This window comes from Carcharodon carcharias, chromosome 20, assembly GCF_017639515.1.
Source record: "Carcharodon carcharias isolate sCarCar2 chromosome 20, sCarCar2.pri, whole genome shotgun sequence".
Lineage (NCBI taxonomy): Eukaryota > Metazoa > Chordata > Chondrichthyes > Lamniformes > Lamnidae > Carcharodon > Carcharodon carcharias.
Genome location: NC_054486.1, coordinates 98,924,105 through 98,942,657, shown reverse-complemented (window position 1 = coordinate 98,942,657; position 18,553 = coordinate 98,924,105).

Below are 18,553 nucleotides of genomic sequence, written 5' to 3'. Positions count from 1 at the left end.
AGAGGAGACTAGACACATCCACAGAAGTGGAAGAGCTGCACAATTTTATTTCAAGTGTCAGTTCCAGGTGTCAGCCTTAGTCCAGTGGTAGCACCCTTGCTCCTTTGGTCAGTAGCAGAAGATCAAATCCAACACCTGTGATTTAAACAGATAATCCAGGTTGACACTTTGCTGCAATATAGTAGAACGGCTCTATTGTTGTCTGCCAGCTGAATGTAGGAGATGCTGGGCAACATTTATACCTCAACACTTACACCTAGAATAGTTTACTCGGTCATCTACTGCTGTTTGCGGATTTTTTGCTGTGAGTAGATTGGCTGCTATTCCTCCCACTTAACAACACTGTAAAAATTCAAAAACCAGGGGCAGAATTTTTAGGTCAGCATGCAGGTGCACACCAACCCCAGCGGGCGCAAAATCGCACAGGATGGCATCGAGCGCTTGCGCAATATTTTGGTCAGCGGGCGCGCGCAAACGTCCGATTTTTCGTGGTCCATTCAACCATATGGCTAGCGGACTGGTAAATCGGCCAGGCGGCTGATTTTTAATGAAACCTCATCCAAGGGCAGGATGAGGTTTCCGTTCTTAAATTTTTAAAAAGTAAAAATCTATGGACAGCATTTTTATCATGTAAATGTCCAGGTGACTGATTGTGATGCTTGGACGTTTTCTTTCCTTATTTGACAAACTTTATTCAAGTCTTCAGCTCCCTGAGGCAGCTCTCTGCCTCCAGGGAGCTTTCGTTCAGCGCTCTCCCACACCTGCGCCCTCTTCCCACCCCCGCCCCGGCAGCGGTGAGCGCTTGCTTCATGCTGGCTGGCTGTTAATTGGCCAATTGCGGGTGGCAGTCCATTCACCTGCCGATCATGGGCCTGCCAATTGTTCTCGCCTGCAGACCTAAAATTCCTGCCCCAGGTGACCTCAGTTGCCCCAGTTTGAAAACCAATTATCTGGAAGACAATGGCCCTGAATACTATTTTGTACTTTAATGGATTTGTTTCCAAAACCGAAGGAGTAATAACATCAGACTCACATCCAGGCAGACATTGAAATTTGTCATTGTTGAAAATTGTTGCATTTAAAAAGAGGGATGTTCACACTGGTCGAAAGGCTGCTAATATTATACAAATCAACTGGCTTCTGAAACTAGTATACTGAGGACCTGCGGTCCTTGGTCCTTGCAGCCACTGGCCCTTGACCCTTGACCCTTGCCTTTGGCAGGGCATTAGTAAGACCATAAGACATAGGAGCAAATGTAGGCCATTCAGCCCATCGAGTCTGCTCCGCCATTCAATGAGATCATGGCTGATCTGATAATCCTCAATTCCACTTTGCTGCCTTTTACCCATAACCCTTGATTCCCTTACTGATTAAAAATCTGTCCATCTCAGCCTTGAATATACTTAACAACCCAGCCTCTACAGCCCTCTGTGGTAAAGAATTCCACAGATTCACTACCCTCTAAGAGAAGAAATTCCTCCTCGTCTCTGTCTTAAATGGAGGACCCCTTACTCTGAGATTATGCCCTCTGGTCCTAGAATCTCCCATAAGGGGAAACAACCTCCCAGCATCTACCCTGTCAAGCCCCCTAAAAATCTTATATGTTTCAATAAGATCGCCTCTCATTCTTCTAAACTCCAATGAATACAGGGCCAACCTGCTCAATCTCTCCCCGTAAGAAAATCCCTCCAACCTAGTGAACCTTCTCTGGACTGCCTCCAAAGCCAGTATATCTTTCCTTAGATAAGCAGATCAAAATTATTCAGTGGATCAAAACTGTTCACAGTATTCTAGGTGTGGCCTTGTATAGTTTTAGCAAGACTTCCCTATTTTTAAACTCCATTCCCTTTGAAATAAAGGCCAACATTCCATTTGCCTTCCCTATTACCTGCTGAACTTGTCTGCTAGCTTTTTGTGATTCATGCACGAGGACCCCCAAATCCCTCTGTGCAGCAGCTTTCTGCAGTCTTTCTCCATTTATGTAATATTCAGCTCCTCTATTCTTCCTGCCAAAGTACATAACCTCACGTTTTCCCACATAATATTCCATTTGCCATGTTTTTGCCCACTCACTTAACCTGTCTATATCCCTCTGTAGACTCTTTCTGTCATCCTCACCACTTGCCTTCCCACCTATTTTTGTGTCATCCATAAACGTGGTGATAGTACCTTCACTTCCATCATCCAAGTCATTAATATATATTATAAATAATTGTGGACCCAGCAGGGATACCTGTGGCACTCCACTAGTTACAGGTGGCCATCCTGAAAATATCCTAAGATGCAGCCCATCAGGCCCAAGGGACTTGTCGGCCTTTAGCCCATTAGTTTCCCTAGTATTTTTTTTCTAGTGATAGTTATTGTATTTATTTCCTCCCCTGCATTTGCCTCTTGATTATTTAGTATTTTTTGAATGCTCTTAGTGTCTTCTACCATGAAGACTGATGCAAAGTATTTATTCAACTCCTCTGCCATTTCCTGGTTCCCCATTATTATTTCCCCAGCCTCATTCTCTAAGGCACCTATGTTCGCTTTGGCCTCTCTCTTCCTTTTTATATATCAAAAGAGGCTCTCACTGTCCATTTTATGTTACTTGCTAGTTTACCCTCAACGTTTATTTTCTCCCTCTGACACTAAACTCCAGAGATACTGAACAATTAGATTTAAAACCTTTTATACTTCTTTGTTGCTCAGCATGTTATGAATAAATCAATGACCTCACTTCCTTTGATGTGTTCACCATTCAGATATTACTTGGTGATAATTTCACTGTGTGCTCCTTTCAAATCAGCTATAATATCTACTAGGGCTGTCAAATGATTCAAAATTAATAATCATGATTAATATTGTAATTATAAAATTTAATTTCAGTTAATCTTGGTTTAAATGACATTTAGTTGATAAATTTACTGCACCCATTTTAAGTCTATTTTAAATACTGATGCAATTTTTATCATTCAAAAAATTCATTAAAATACTATTTTTTCATTTCTAGATTCTGATTGATGGCCCCTTTTATATAGCTTATATTCATCTACACAGAATTATTTAGAAAACTCATAAATTGAATTGCGTATTATGAAACATCAAAAGCCCTCAAATCATCATATTCAAAAGCAAAAAGAATAATTTTTAGGTTTTATATAGCACCTGACCAAATGAAACCCCAGGCAGTCTAAAAAAGCTTCAGTCCTATGTTTTTGTACTGTATTAATTGCTTAAACAGCCAGGTGCTTTCATGTTTCGGGAGATATACTGCAGCTTGATTCTTACGTACATTCTGATCCAAAAGTAAACATGGCATTTTGTCTTCAGCATTGCAAGCCAGCTTTGTTAATGTTCCATGGACCACCATTCAAGAGGACATTTGCCTTCCTTCATTGAGACCAGGAAAAGAAAACACCATTCAATAAGCACACTGTACCAAAAACAAGGTTTGTCTTAATCAATGGGTACCAACCACAGCTGCAAGTTAAAGCTAGTTACTGCTAGGTATTTCTGGAAGCTATGGTTTTATTACAGTTACCTGAGCAAGTAGTGTTAATTTCCTGAAATCACAGAATCACAGAATTGTTAAGAAGCAGAACAAGGCCATTTGGCCCATTGTGTCTGCAACAGCTCTCCGAATGAGCAATTCACCTGGTGCCATTCTCCGTCCTCCTCCCCCTAACCCTGCACATTCTTCCTTTTCAGATAATAATTTAGTCACCTTTTGAATGCTTCAATTGAATCTGCCTACACCACAATCCCAGATAGTGCATTCCAAACTGCCTAAACAAGTTTCTCCTCATATCACTTTTGCTTCTCTCACTAATTACTTTAAATCTTTGCCCTCACGTTCTTGATCCTTTCACATGTGGGAACAGTTCCTCCCTGTCTACTCTGTCCAGACCCCTCATGATTTTGAACACCTCTGTCAGATATACTCAGGTTGGTTAGAGTCTTTGGAACAAATTTCTCTGCAAGGAGTCAATCCACTCCATTCCATTAAAAGCATATTGTGGGGCTGTTCCCAGTACGCATGTTTGGTGGTGGTATTTGTGCGGGCAAACACCCATTTTCAATTCTGTGAATGTCTGACTGGTGAATGGCAGTGAGAAATATCAAAGGAATTAGGCCTTATTGCAATAAGAGGTCAGTCTGAGGCTGTAGAGGTAGAAAGTTAATTAGAAAGCTCTGTAGGAGCATACAGTCACATAAGAAGTAATAATTGTGTTTCAAGGATCAATTTTATATTGAGGAGCAACATAAGAAAGGTGGCATTATTGTATTTTTGTTTTGACATTGATAACAATAGTAAAGATTATTGAACAGATACTAATTCAGGTATCGTCCATTTTCGGTTTAATGCTCAATAAATTGCTTTTTGGTTTATAACTTGAGCCACGACCTGACAGACTAGCTTAGTTGAGGAGAGGACATGGCAGTATCTCCATTAAACCAAAGTGCAGTGATAAGTGTTCTTTATTTGATTCCTAAGTCTCATTATATTCAACTAGATATTGCACAGTTATAGGCACACTCTGATTTGGAAGAGACAAGGGATCCATTAACATAATTGGTCAGGGATACCATATCTCCCATCTAAAAATCCAAAAATAAAACAGCAACAGAGACCCACACTACATTAATACTTTCTGTTCTCCAACGTGTATATAACTCATTTACATTGATAGATCATTTCATTTCTGTCCATGGTAAAATACTAGTCTTAAAACTATAGTGAATCTAATTAGAATAAATCCCCCTTGGTCAGTTTCTACTTTCCAGGCTTAGCCATTGTAAAAGGGCTTATCACATTCAATCTAATTTAATTAAACGTCAACATATTCATTATGTGGAAGGATTGAGAAAATCTTGTTAATCCGCAAAATGCAGAAGCCACTTGCTGGTTACTGTTTAGCTGTAATTTTCATTGAGGCTTGCTGAATAATGTATGGGTTGCAAAGTTAATCCTTGGAAAACACAATATTTTTGAGCCTCACAAAGATGGATGGTGAACTAGTTTGGAGAAGCCAACAAGCAGTGGCACCAGGGCAGCCTCATGCAGTCCTCCAAAAGGAAGGCACTAACAATAAAGAGCAATACTAATAAGTTATAAAATTGACATCAATAAAACATTCAAATCCTGTGCTGTTCACCAGCAGTGGGAAGCAAGATGATTGTCGTTGTTGGAATTGGAGTGAACTTTATATTTGGCACCCTGGTCATCTCCAGCAGAGGTTAGATGCTGAGAACCTGCTCAATCAGGTGCTCCAAGATGAGGTGTAACTTAAGTTAGATGCAGAGTTAAAGCTTGTAAGAATTCAAAGAGAGATGACCAGTTTGGTGTGTGGGTTACAAGTAGAGTTTATTTAATCATGAAATGCAAAATACAATTTGCACAAGACTGAAGTGACAGTTACAAAGAAAACAAGAGAGTGATATTACCTCAACAAAAACAGAATTACCTGGAAAAACTCAGCAGGTCTGGCAACATCGGCGGAGAAGAAAAGAGTTGAAGGGTCCTCATGACCCTTCAACAGAACTGAGTGAGTATTAGGAGACGGGTGAAATATAAGCTGGTTTAAGGTGGGGGGGTGTGGGGGGAGAGAAGTGGGGGAGTGGTGTGGTTGTAGGGACAAGCAAGCAGTGATAGGAGCAGATAATCAAAAGATATCACAGACGAAAGAACAAAAGAACACAGGTGTTGAAGTTGGTGATATTATCTAAACGAATGTGCTAATTAAGAATGGATGGTAGGCACACAAGGTACAGCTCTAGTGGGGGTGGGGGGCATAAAAGATTTAAAAATAATGGAAATAGGTGGGAAAAGAAAAATCTATATAAATTATTGGAATAAACAAAAGGAAAGGGGAAGAAACAGAAAGGGGGTGGGGATGGAGGAGGGAGTTCAAGATCTAAAGTTGTTGAATTCAATATTCAGTCCGGAAGGCTGTAAAGTGCCTAGTCGGAAGATGAGGTGCTGTTCCTCCAGTTTGCGTTGGGCTGCACTGGAACAATGCAGCAAGCCAAGGACTAAAGATCCACTAAATTAAAACACTGACTTTAGAAGTAGGATTTTAGACAAACTAAGACATGTGCAACTCCTTGGCTTGCTGCATTGTTCCAGTGAAGCCCAAAGCAAACTGGAGGAATAGCACATCATCTTCCGACTAGGCACTTTACAGCCTTCTGGACTGAATATTGAATTCAACAACTTTAGATCTTGAACTTCTTCCTCCATCCCCACCCCCTTTCCGTTTCTTCCCGCTTCCTTTTATTTTTTCCAGTAATTTATATAGATTTTTTTTCCCACCTATTTCCATTATTTTTAAATCTTGTATGCCCTGCTAGTCTTTCCACCCCACCCCCACTAGAGCTGTACCTTGAGTATCCTGCCATCCATTCTTAATTAGTACATTCGTTTAGATAATATCATCACCTTCAACACCTCTTTGTTCCTTTGTCTGTGACATCTTTTGATTATCTGCTCCTATCCCTGCTTGCTTGTCCCTATAACCACACCATCCCCCCGCCCCCCCACTTCTCTACCCCTCCCCCCCCACCTTAAACCAGCTTATATTTCACCCCTCTCCTAATTTCACTCAGTTCTGTTGAAGGGCCATGAGGACTCGAAACGTCAACTTTTTTCTTCTCCGCCGATGCTGCCAGATTTGCTGAGTTTTTCAGGTAATTCTGTTTTTGTTTTGGATTTCCAGCATCCATAGTTTTTTGATATTGCCTAATCTTGGTAAGATTTGTGCAGGCCTGTAGCTCTTGTTCTTTCATCTCATGCTATGACCTGCTGGGCCTATTGTTCTCACTGCATCCACTGGCTTCTCTCAGATAAGGAATTGCCTCTCAGCCTCCTCCAAGAATCTTCCAAGCAGCTTGCGTGATTGCGTCTTGCCCAGTTAGCTTTTTATCTTTCTGTTGATTGACAATTCCAACAATGATCCTGTTTATACTCTACTTCAAAAGGTTGCTTATTCAATCTTGCAAAGCTCTTTGGTTGAGTAAAATGTTTGCTTACTACTTCAAATTTGCAAGCTCCTCTACTTGTGCTGCAACAATATCCCCTAGCATGACCTCAGAAGTCCACCACATAAAGCATCAATGTGACCTTTCAAACACCAACCATCTTTGTGGGCACAGATTCAATCAAAGGTTCATGAGATGAAAGGCCAGTGTTCCAATCCATAGTGATGTTCATCCAATCCCTCCAACTGATAAGAGTCTTCCCAGTCAAGTCAGAAGTATCATGTGTGTTGAGTGCTTTCATTAGCACCATAGCTTCACGGAATAAAGAACTCAGCACATTTGGTACCTTTTACTGTGAAAGAAATATGGATCCAATTTGTTTCTAATTATTAAGAACGATGTTTTTAATGTGGCTTTATAGATTTTGAGCAGCTGGTGCCCACTAGGAATTATTGTCCAAAATACAGTATTTTTTGGCACTTCAATGGACGGAAGATTCATTTGTACATCATGTCCTTATTACCTTATAGAATAGGGGCATGGGGTACAAAAGCAAAGAGGTAATGCTAACCTGTACAATCATTAGGTAGTGTGAATTTGTATGTAGCTTTTGGCACCCTGCTTTAGGAAGGATATCAAAGCCATTCAGCTGATTCATGATAATTATACCACAAATGAGAGGCTCTGGTTATAAGGAGAGTGTGGAAAAAATGAGGATTCTGTTTACTAGAACAGAGGTGGTTAAGAAAAGATCTGTTCAATTTTTTTTACTTTGTTCACAGCATGTGAGCATCACAGACAAGCCCAGCATTTATTGCCCATCCTTAATTACCCTTGTGAAGATTGTGATGAGCCACCTTCTTGAACTGCCGTGGTCCCATGTGGTATGGGTACACCCACAGTGTACAACTGTTACACTGCTGTTAGGCAGGGAGTTCCAGGATTTTGACCCACTCGCCTAAATGAGTGCAGCTCCAACAACGGTCAAGAAGATTAACAGCCTCCAGAACAAAGCAGCCCTCTTGATTGGCATCCCATTCACAAGCCTAAACATTCACTCCCTCCACCACCAGCTCACAGTGGTATCAGTGGGTACTATTTACAAGGTGCACTGCAGCAACTCACCAAGGTTTCTTTGACAGCATCTTCCAAACATTTGATCTCTACCGCCTAGAATGACCTGGGCAGCAGATGCATATGAAACAACACCACCTCAAAGCCCCTCACCACCTCGCACACTATTCTTGACAATTTTTTGCTGTTTCTTCATCGCCACTGGGTCAAACTCCTGGAATCCCTATAACAGCACTGTGGGAGGACCTTTACCACATGGACTGCAGTAATTTAAGAAAATAGATCACCACCAGCTTCTGAAGAGCAATTGGGGATGGGCAATAAATGACGGCCTTGCCAGCAATGCCTATATCTCATGAATAAAGAAAATAATTACTGAACATATAGCATACCGAACTCCCAGCATTGAGGAGCTGACACACTTTCATTTGCATAGAGACTCCATTATGATATCTCACCACACAACCCACCCAGACACCAACACAAAGGAATGTACAGGGTGTAGACACAAATAGCACACTCAGTCAGAAGAAAGTGACACCTATTACACTACAAATAATTCATTCCTATTCACCATTCAAAGAATAAACAGCAAAATGCTGATCATAAAATACTATCATTATCTCCATTCTGCTGCCCACAATTCTATTGAAAAATTTGGAGCTAAGTAATTATGCATTCCTATAACATTACATTTGCTCTCAGAAAGTTTGCCTAATTACACTGGTTCCATCACAGTGCTACATTTGTAGCAGCTTTTTTGGTTGTTTCCTTCACTATCCCTGGGTCAAAATCCTGGAACTCCCTCCCTAACAGTACTGCAGAGGTTCAAGAAGGCAGCCCACCACAACCTTCTCGAGGGCAATTAAAGAGGGGCAATAAACGCTGGCCTAGCCAGCGACATCAACATCCCATGAATGAATAAAACAAAAATAATGTTAGCAAATCATGAGAAAAGCCCGTAGATCCACCAAACCTTCCAACAGTTCTTTACAACTTGTACCATTATGGATTCTCCCATTCTCCCCACTATTCCCAGCTATAAGCGTATCTAAGTCCCAAGTAACGTGGTATCTGAGCTTACGCCTAGAATGTTATCGCCAAACTATCAGTTACCCCTGGGCTTTACCGCTTCAGTTCACATAGAAATGAAAAAAAAAAGACTTGTATTTTGTGCTTTTCACAACCTCCGGAGATCCCAAAGTATTTTACAGTCAGCAGGCGGAATTTTATGCTGGCAGGATTTTACAGTCCCGCTGAAGTCAATGAACTTTTGAATGGCTCGCTGCATTTCACCGGTCCCCCTCCCCAACCCCCTGCCATGAAGGGGCTGTAATATTCCATCTAATTAAGTACTTTTGAAATGAACTATTGTAATGTAGGAAGTCTGTCAGCAAATTTGCACACACCAAACTCCCACAAACAGCAATCTGGTAATGAGTAGATAATTTGTTTTTGGGATGTTGATTGAGGGGTAAAAATTGGCCATACACCAGGGATACCTCCCTGAGGCGCCTTCTACATTCAACTGAGTGGGCAGGCAGGGCCTTGTTTTAACATCTCATCCCGCAGTGCTGCACTGGAATTTCAGCCAATATTGTTGTACTCAAGGCCTGGAGTGGGACTGAAGCCCACAACCTCCTGACTCAGAGGCAAGAGTGCTACCAAATGAGTCACAGCTGACCAATGACTTCTTTGTTTGTCCTCTATATAATGGAGAACAAATCCCGGGTGGGAGTTTATTACAGAGCTCGAGCATTTGGGGATGATCAGATAACAATTGTAGAATGAGAGTCATACAGGTAAAAAGTTGCTAGGTTTTGAACACACTTCCTGAATGTGTGTACATTTAAAATATATAACATCTATACATATACGCAATCTACATTTATACAGTCATTTTGAAATGTTTCCATGCATATTAACTGGCATTCTCTGTTACTATTTTCTCACCTGCCTCCACTGCTTGCTAAAGAGTGACTGCAGCATGTGCAACGGTGAGATTTTTCTGAAGGGAACGGTTTGGACTCTGAAGCTGCACCACAGGAACAGCATGTAACCAAGTCATTTCTCTGAGCTACTGAGAGGTTTGGAGTGTGATGCAGAACCATCACGTTAAACTCCTGAAAGTTACCTAAGGAATAACACACAACAGTGAATATTTGTAAAACACCAGAATCCAACTATTGAATCTCTTTGTGCAGTTTTATACAGGATGTGCAAATTCTGGCCTGGGCACCACTCACCCGCCCCAGCAATCGCATTTTTGTTTTTGTTTTTGTTTTTGTTTTGGATTTCCAGCATCCGCAGTTTTTTTGTTTTTATCTTTGTTTTTTTTGCATCTTAACAGTCGGTCAGAACAAAACGTTCTTCATGCCGTTCATGTAAGCAACTCACAGGTCCCAATGGGCTCATTGTTTAACAATATCCTGATTTCATTTTATTTTAAGCTTCGCTCAGTATAGTTGGACATCATGTTAAACTATTGTATTTAGTGGTGCCCTAGAGAGAACACTGTGATGATGATAAAAAACAAAAAATAAAAAATAACTGGAAAAATTCAGCAGGTCTGGCAGCATCGGCGGAGAAGAGTACAGTTGACGTTTCAAGTCCTCGTGACCCTTCAACAGAACTAAGTGACACTACACCCACTGCCACACTTATTGTTCCAACTGAAATCTGCATAACATTATAATTACTTTAAGTACTCGTCTTAACTTTAAATTACATCTATATTTGGGGGAGGCGATGGCATAGTGTATGGTCACTGGACTAGTATTCCATAGGCCTAGGGTAATGCGCTGGGGACCTGGGTTTGAATCCCACCATGACAGATGGTGAAATTTGAATTCAATGAAAATCTGGAATTAAAAGTCCGACGACGGCGACCATGAAACCATTGCCAATTGTCATAAAAACCCACCTGGTTCATAAATGTCCTTTAGGGAAGGAAATCTGGCACCCTTACCTGGTCAGGCCTATATGTGACTCGAGACCCACAGCAATGTGGTTGACTCTTAAATGCCCTCTGAACAAGGGCAATAAATGCTGGCCTAGCCTGCGATGCCCACATCCCATGAACGAATAAAAAAATATATAACAACAGGAAGGGTTGATTGATGCCTTCCAGACACTTGGGAATCATTCAAGAGGCAGGTGGATGTTATGACTGAACATGAGTTTCTGAGAAGAGAGAAGATGATTTGGGTTAAATGGCCTCCCTCATCTGTACTGATTTAGCCATTCACCACCAGACCTGGCTGGATCACATAATTCACTGTAGGGTTCAGCCCTTGTCTGATAAAGCAGGATCCCAGATCTGGAATGCAATGATAATCCCCAGCTTTTTTTTTTCCCGCAAACCATCTTCTTGTAGCCCTCTCCTGTCTCCTCCACCCTCACCTCCAACAATGTGCAAGGAGTTCATGGATTTATTTGCCATTAAGATTGAGACCAGCTGATCAGCTGCCTCTGTCACCTCCCTCCCCTTCCCTAGCTACCTGGCCAAACTTCCTCTAAAACTCCTCACGGCCCTAGCCCTGAACCTCTCTTATTTCTCTCCTATCTCACCTCATTGAGCTCATTTTGCCCACGAGACACGCCTTCTGTTCCCTCAGCCCTATTTCCACGAAACTGTTGACCGCTCAACTTCCCTTCTTGATTCCCATGTTAGCTGGCATTGTTTAATTGTTCTCTTTCCTGAGGTCCTGTCGCTCTCTCCTTCAAATCTATCATCATCACCCATCTCTTCAAAAAAACAGCCATTAACTCCACCGCTCAAATAAACCATTGCCCAAATCCAATCTTCCCTTCCTCTCCAAAATTCTTGAATGAGTTGCCACCTCCCAAATCTGTTCCCACCTTTCCTGAAACTCCATGTTTAAATTCCATATTCAACTCTCTGTAAATATGAGACCATTCAAATCACTGTTGCCTGTGTTCTAACTTGCACCAAATCCCCTTCACCTCTGTGCTCACTGACCTGCGTTAACTCCAGTCAAGCAATGCGTTGATTTTAAAATTTTCATCCTTGTTTTCAAAACCCTCCATGATCTTGCCTTTGTCTATCTCTGTGATCTCCTCCGGCCCCACAAGCCTCCAAGTTATCTGTGCTCCTCTAATTCTGGCCTCTAGGGTATCCCCAATTTTAATCACTCCGGCATTGGTGGCTGTGCCTTCAGCTACCTAGGCCTTAAGCTCTGGAATTCCCTCCTTACACCCCTCCATCTCGTTATCTCCCTTATCTCCTTTAAGACACTCCTTAAAACCTATCCCTTTGACCAAGCTTTTGTCCATCTGACCTAACACCACCTTGTGTGGCCCAGTGTGCCTCATAAAGTTTTATCATGTTAAAGGCGCTATAAAAATGTAAGTTGCTGCCGTACTTACTTAGGGACCTTGATGTCCTTGAAATTATGCTGGATCAGTGCAATAAACTGGAAGGTAATAATTTTTTTTTGCATGGTGATGAATTTCTCTCTTACAGATGGCGGTTCTGTATATTGTATTGTACTCAGCAGACAAGTAAACTTAGAGTTTCCTGCCATCTACTGGACAAAAGTTTTCCTTCAAAAACCAGGGAATACAATGAAAAGCACTCATGGCTTTGGTTGCAATGTCTCGAAAATGGAAGGATAGAGGAAAGGAGAACATGCCTTTGTCAATATTGCCAATAACCTATGTATTATAAAGGACAATTCTTACTATATGTTAAACAAAAACAAAAATACCTGGAAAAACTCAGCAGGTCTGGCAGCATCTGCGGAGAGGAACACAGTTAACGTTTCGAGTCCGTATGACTCTTCAACAGAACTAAGTAAAAATAGAAAAGGGGTGAAATATAAGCTGGTTTAAGGGGGGGGGGTGGGACAAGTAGAGCTGGATAGAGGGCCAGTGATAGGTGGAGATAACCAAAAGATGTCATGGACAAAAGGACAAAGAGGTGTTGAAGGTGGTGAAGGAATGTGCTAATTAAGGGTAGAAAGCAGGACAAGCAAGGTACAGATAGCCTTAGTGGGGGTGGGGTGAAGGAATCAAAAAAGTCTAAAAGGTAGAGACAAAACAATGGATGGAAATATATTTAAAAATAATGGAAGTAGGTGGGAAAAGAAAAATATATATAAATTATTGGGAAAAAAAGGGGGATGCGAAATCGGAAATGGGGTGGGGCTGGAGGAGAGAGTTCTTGATCTAAAATTGTTGAACTCAGTATTCAGTCCAGAAGGCTGTAAAGTGCCTAGTCGGAATTTGCAGTGCTGTTCTTCCAGTTTGCGTTGACCTTCACTGGAACAATGCAGCAAGCCAAGGACGGACATGTGGGCACAAGAGCAGGGTGGAGTGTTGAATTGGCAAGCGACAGGGAGGTCTGGGTAATGCTTGCGGACAGACCAAAGGTGTTCTGCAAAATGGTCACCCAGTCTGCGTTTGGTCTCTCCAATGTAGAGGAAACTGCATTGGGAGCAATGACTGCAGTAGACTAAATTGAGGGAAGTGCAAGTGAAGCGCTGCTTCACTTGAAAGGAATGTTTGGGCTCTTGGACGATGAGGATGGTTGACCCTGGTCCACTTCTCCATCACCCCCTACACCTCAACCCCCTCCCACGGCACCTTCCCATGCAACTGCAGAAGGTGCAACACCTGCCCCTTTACTTCCCCTCTCCTCACCGTCCAAGAGCCCAAACACTCATTTCAAGTGAAGCAGCATTTCACTTGCACTTCCTTCAATTTAGTCTACTGCATTCATTGCTCCCAATGCGGTTTCCTCTACATTGGAGAGACCAAACGTAGACTGGGTGACCGCTTTGCAGAACACCTTCGGTCTGTCCGTAAGCATTACCCAGACCTCCCTGTCGCTTGCCATTTCTACACTCCACCCTGCTCTCATGCCCACATGTCCGTCCTTAGCTTGCTGCATTGTTCCAGTGAAGCTCAACGCAAACTGGAAGAACAGCACCTCATCTTCCGACTAGGCACTTTACAGCCTTCCGGACTGAATATTGAGTTCAACAATTTTAGATCATGAACCCTCTCCTCCAGCCCCACCCCCTTTCCGATTTCCGCCCTTTTTTTCCAATAATTTATATAGATTTTTCTTTTCCCACCTACTTCCATTATTTTTAAATGTATTTCCATCCATTGTTTTGTCTCTACCTTTTAGCCTTTTTTGATTCCTTCACCCCACCCCACCCCCACTAAGGCTATCTGTACCTTGCTTGTCCTGCTTTCTACCCTTAATTAGCACATTCCTTAGATAATATCACCACCTTCAACACCTCTTTGTCCTTTTGTCTATGACATCTTTTGACTATCTCCACTTATCACTGATCACTGGCCCTCTATCCAGCACTACTTGTCCCACCCCCCCTTAAACCAGCTTATATTTCACCTCTCTTCTATTTTTACTTAGTTCTGTTGAAGGGTCATTCGGACTTGAAACGTTAACTGTGCTCCTCTCTGGAGATGCTGCCAGACCTGCTGAGTTTTTCCAGGCAATTTTGTTTTTGTTTTGGATTTCCAGCATCCGCCGTTTTTTGCTTTTATCTTACTATATGTTTTTGAGTTCATGATGAGTTGTAAAATTCATCCCTATAATTCAGCAGAATTGGGTTAAAATTTGGCTGAAAATTTAAAAAGTCAAATTAGAGGAAGTTTTGCAGAAAGCTTAACAAATATAACAGAAAGAAGACATGGAGGAGAGATATAGACACCAAAGTGTAATTTTAAAAAAGTAACTGATACACTACCTCCAACACCGACGCACAGTAGCAGCAGTGTGCACCATCTACAAGATGCACTACAGGAATTCACCAAGGCTCCTTCAACAGCACTTTCCAAACCCACAATCACTACCATCTAGAAGGACAAAGGCAGAAGATAGATGGGAACACCACCGCCTGGAAGTTCCCCTCCAAGTTATTCAACATCCTGACTTGGAAATAGATCACCGTTCCTTCACTGTCGCTGGGTCAAAATCCTGGAACTCCCTTCCTAACAGCCCTGTGGGTGTGCCTACACTACATGGACTGCAGCAGTTCAAGAAGGCAGCTCACCACCACCTTCTCAAAGGCAACTAGGGATGGGCAATAAATGCTGGCCCAGCCAGCGAAGCCCACATCCTGTGAATAATTTTTTTAAAGATTAGAAATCTACATAATTAGACAATCTAACCTTCTAAACAAATGACATGGCCATACTTCAACTCTCTGCCAAAAGATGAAAACATTCTCAACGAGACACCTATGTACAGCTGTAAAACAAAAATGTTGGGCAAGTTCCTCCTCCATTGAGATGTTTGACTAGTACAAATGATTCTGAGGTCAAAGATCAAAATGTCCAGAGTTTGGCCCAGTGATTCAGGGGCATCATTTTTGATGAGGTCCGAAGCTCCCCTGGTACTTGGGTTCATTATAACAGAGCTGGCACAACGCAACATCTAACTGGCAAAGACGAGTCATTAATTGGGTTGCTGCTAGCTTTTAATTTAAAGCTTTATTCCAGGTTTACTTTTTTCTATTCTTATATTTCGCTATAAGATCACCTCCCAGACGTCTCCATTTGAGGCTGAAAAATTCAAGTTTCTTTGGTCCTTCATAACTCAGAGCTCTGACATCAGGCACCAGCCTTGTAGTTCATCTCTGCACTTCCTCCAGTGTTTGAATGTCTCTCTTGGGTTTTTTTTGGAGAAATATCTGAAAGAACATTACCAAACATTTCAAAATGGCCATCACAAAAAGTGCAATCATATTCAACTTTTCCACATAGATCATGAGATGCTTCATTACAGACATTTCAATATTGTTATTACAGACAGTCAGACAGTGCAATGGTATTCAAGTTATCAACACTCTGAGGTGCTTCAATATAATTACGATACATTTAGTATACACCGCATACATTCCTTGTGTGTCACACAGCCTGAGGGACCTATACAATTCCCAGCCCCTCAGTGCATTATGGCAGAAAGGTTTTAGACAGCAACCTTTCCCCATTGCATCTTTGCGGCAGCTGCCCCAAGCTTTAGAGCATCCCTCAGCACATAGTCCTGGACCTTGGAATGTGCCAGTCCGCAACATTTGAATGTCTCTCTTGTTTCTTGGTAACCTAAGTGCGGTGTTCAAGGTGCAGACTAGCCTGAAAAATGTAACGTTTGCTCACTACCCCTTCTGAACCATATTCTACTGCATTGGCTTTATAACTCTGCTCCCTATTGTTATTGTGTAATAGTGGGACGCGTTTAGCATCAAGACTAACAAGATTCCGGAGTCTTTCTCAGATGATTCCTCAGTTATTTCAACACCATTCATGTCACCTATTTTTCCTTCCAATTTACAGTGCCTCACTCTTACTTACATTAAATTTCATCTGCCACTGTTCTTGTCCAACTTACTCTGTAATTTGTGCCTTTTCTGATTTCACTGCCCTTTTAAATTTGGTATCATCTGCAGATTTTACCACTTTATGTTCATTATTTGAACACAAATCATTGATGTAAATTCGAAGTGGAGGTGTTCCCAAAACGGAGCCCTAAGACATTCCAGCTGGTTAATATTTCCCCTCACTCTGACTTAACTCATCAATCAAGAATTCACTATCTCCTACCCTTCAGACATGCTCTTACCATTCCTAATGTTTAACCTGAACCTCTGCAGCTTTGTTTCATATGGGACTTCACTAAAAGCCTTTTGGAAGTCTAGGTACATCATGTCCGAGAGTTTTCTAGAGTCCACTTGGGTCGTCGCTATGTCAAAGGATCAGGAGTTTGCCGGGAGTGCAAGTGTTGATCTGCAGAAATGTGGCTCCTCAAGAATGTCAAGAGTTTGAGGCTGCCAATACTACCAAAGTAAAAGTGAGGAATTTGTCCAGTCTTGCTGGCTGTCAATGTTATTGACACGCTAATGTTGCACCAACGCTAATATCTACAAGCCACAGGGTAATCAATTTCCTCAAGCAAAAATAAAAATCCTAATAATAGAACTATGAATATCTATGATGTTTCAGAGCATATATATCGATATTGTCTCCCTCAGAGAAAGTTTAATTAGCAAGCATATTTAGGCTAACAATTACATGGTCCAGGAGTCTCTCAGTACTGCAGTAGCATACTTTAACACTCAGATATAACAAACCATTTACAGCTGTCATCAACAAAGAGATCATTTAAAATAAGACACTCGCATGTTTTTCCTCACTTCCTCACATGTATGCATGCTGTCAGAGAGCATTATATTCAAAGGGTTTGCATTATTACTGGTGTGATCTTGGCCAAATCTTTCGATGTGACTTCTAATAAACGGTGAAGTGTATTTCTGAAGTTAAAATGAAATGATAAATAAATAATATTTACAATTAAGTACTGCAAGAGGCACTCATTTGGGCCTTCAGACAACACAGACTGCAAAAACAAGCTGGACAGACAGCAGCTCTTCTCTTTTAAAGAAGCTTTGGCAATTTAGTGATGGTATTTGGGTGGCAACCAAGAGTGAAAGCAGGTGTCACTTCTCTTCCTTTCCCTTTGTAATATTGGGTTTTTCGAGCTTCACTGCGTTGCAGATACCCGTGGGGGAAATGCTAGAGTCTATTATAAAAGACACAGGAACAGAACACTTGGAAAGCATTAACGGGATTAGATAAAGTCAGCATGGGTTTACAAAAGGGAAATCATGCTTAACTAATCTACTGGAGTTTTTTGAGCATGTAACTAGTAGAATAGATAAGGAAGAACCGGAGGATGTGGTGTATTTGGGTTTCAAGAAGGCTTTTGATTAGTTCCCACATTAGAGGCTAGTGGGCAAAATTAAAGCACATGGGATTGGGTAATATACTGGCATGGATTGAGAATTGGTTGGCAGACTATAAACAGAGAGTGGGAATAAATGGGTCTTTTTCCGGATGGTAGGTGGTGACTAGTGGTGTTCTGCAGGGATCAATGCTTGGGCCCCAGCTATTAATGATATATATAAATAGTTTGGATGAGGAAATCAAATGCACTATGTCCGTGTTTCTTGATGACACAAAACTGGGCTGGGTTGTGGGTTGTGAGGAGGATGCAAGGAGGCTTCCGGGTGATTTAGACAAGTTGTGTGTGTGGGCAAACACATGGCAGATGCAGAATAACATGGATATATATGAAGTTATATGCTTCGGTATGGAAAACAGAAAGGCAGAGTATTATTTAAATGGTGATATATTGGGAAATGTGGATGTACAAAGGAATCTGGGTGTCCTTGTACACCAGTCAATGAAAGTAAACAGGCAGATGCAACAAGCAATTAGGAAGGCAAATGGTATGTTGGCCTTTATTGCAAGAGGATTTGAGTTCAGAAGTAGGGATGTCTTACTGCAGTTGTACAGGGCCTTGGTGAGACCACACCTGGAGTATTGTGTGCAGTTTTGGTCTCCCTACCTAAGAAAGGATATACTTGCCATGGAGGGAGTGCAGTGAAGGTTCACTAGGCTGATACTGGGGTTTGGCAGGACTGTTGTATGAGGAGAGATTGGTTCGACTGGGCCTGTATTC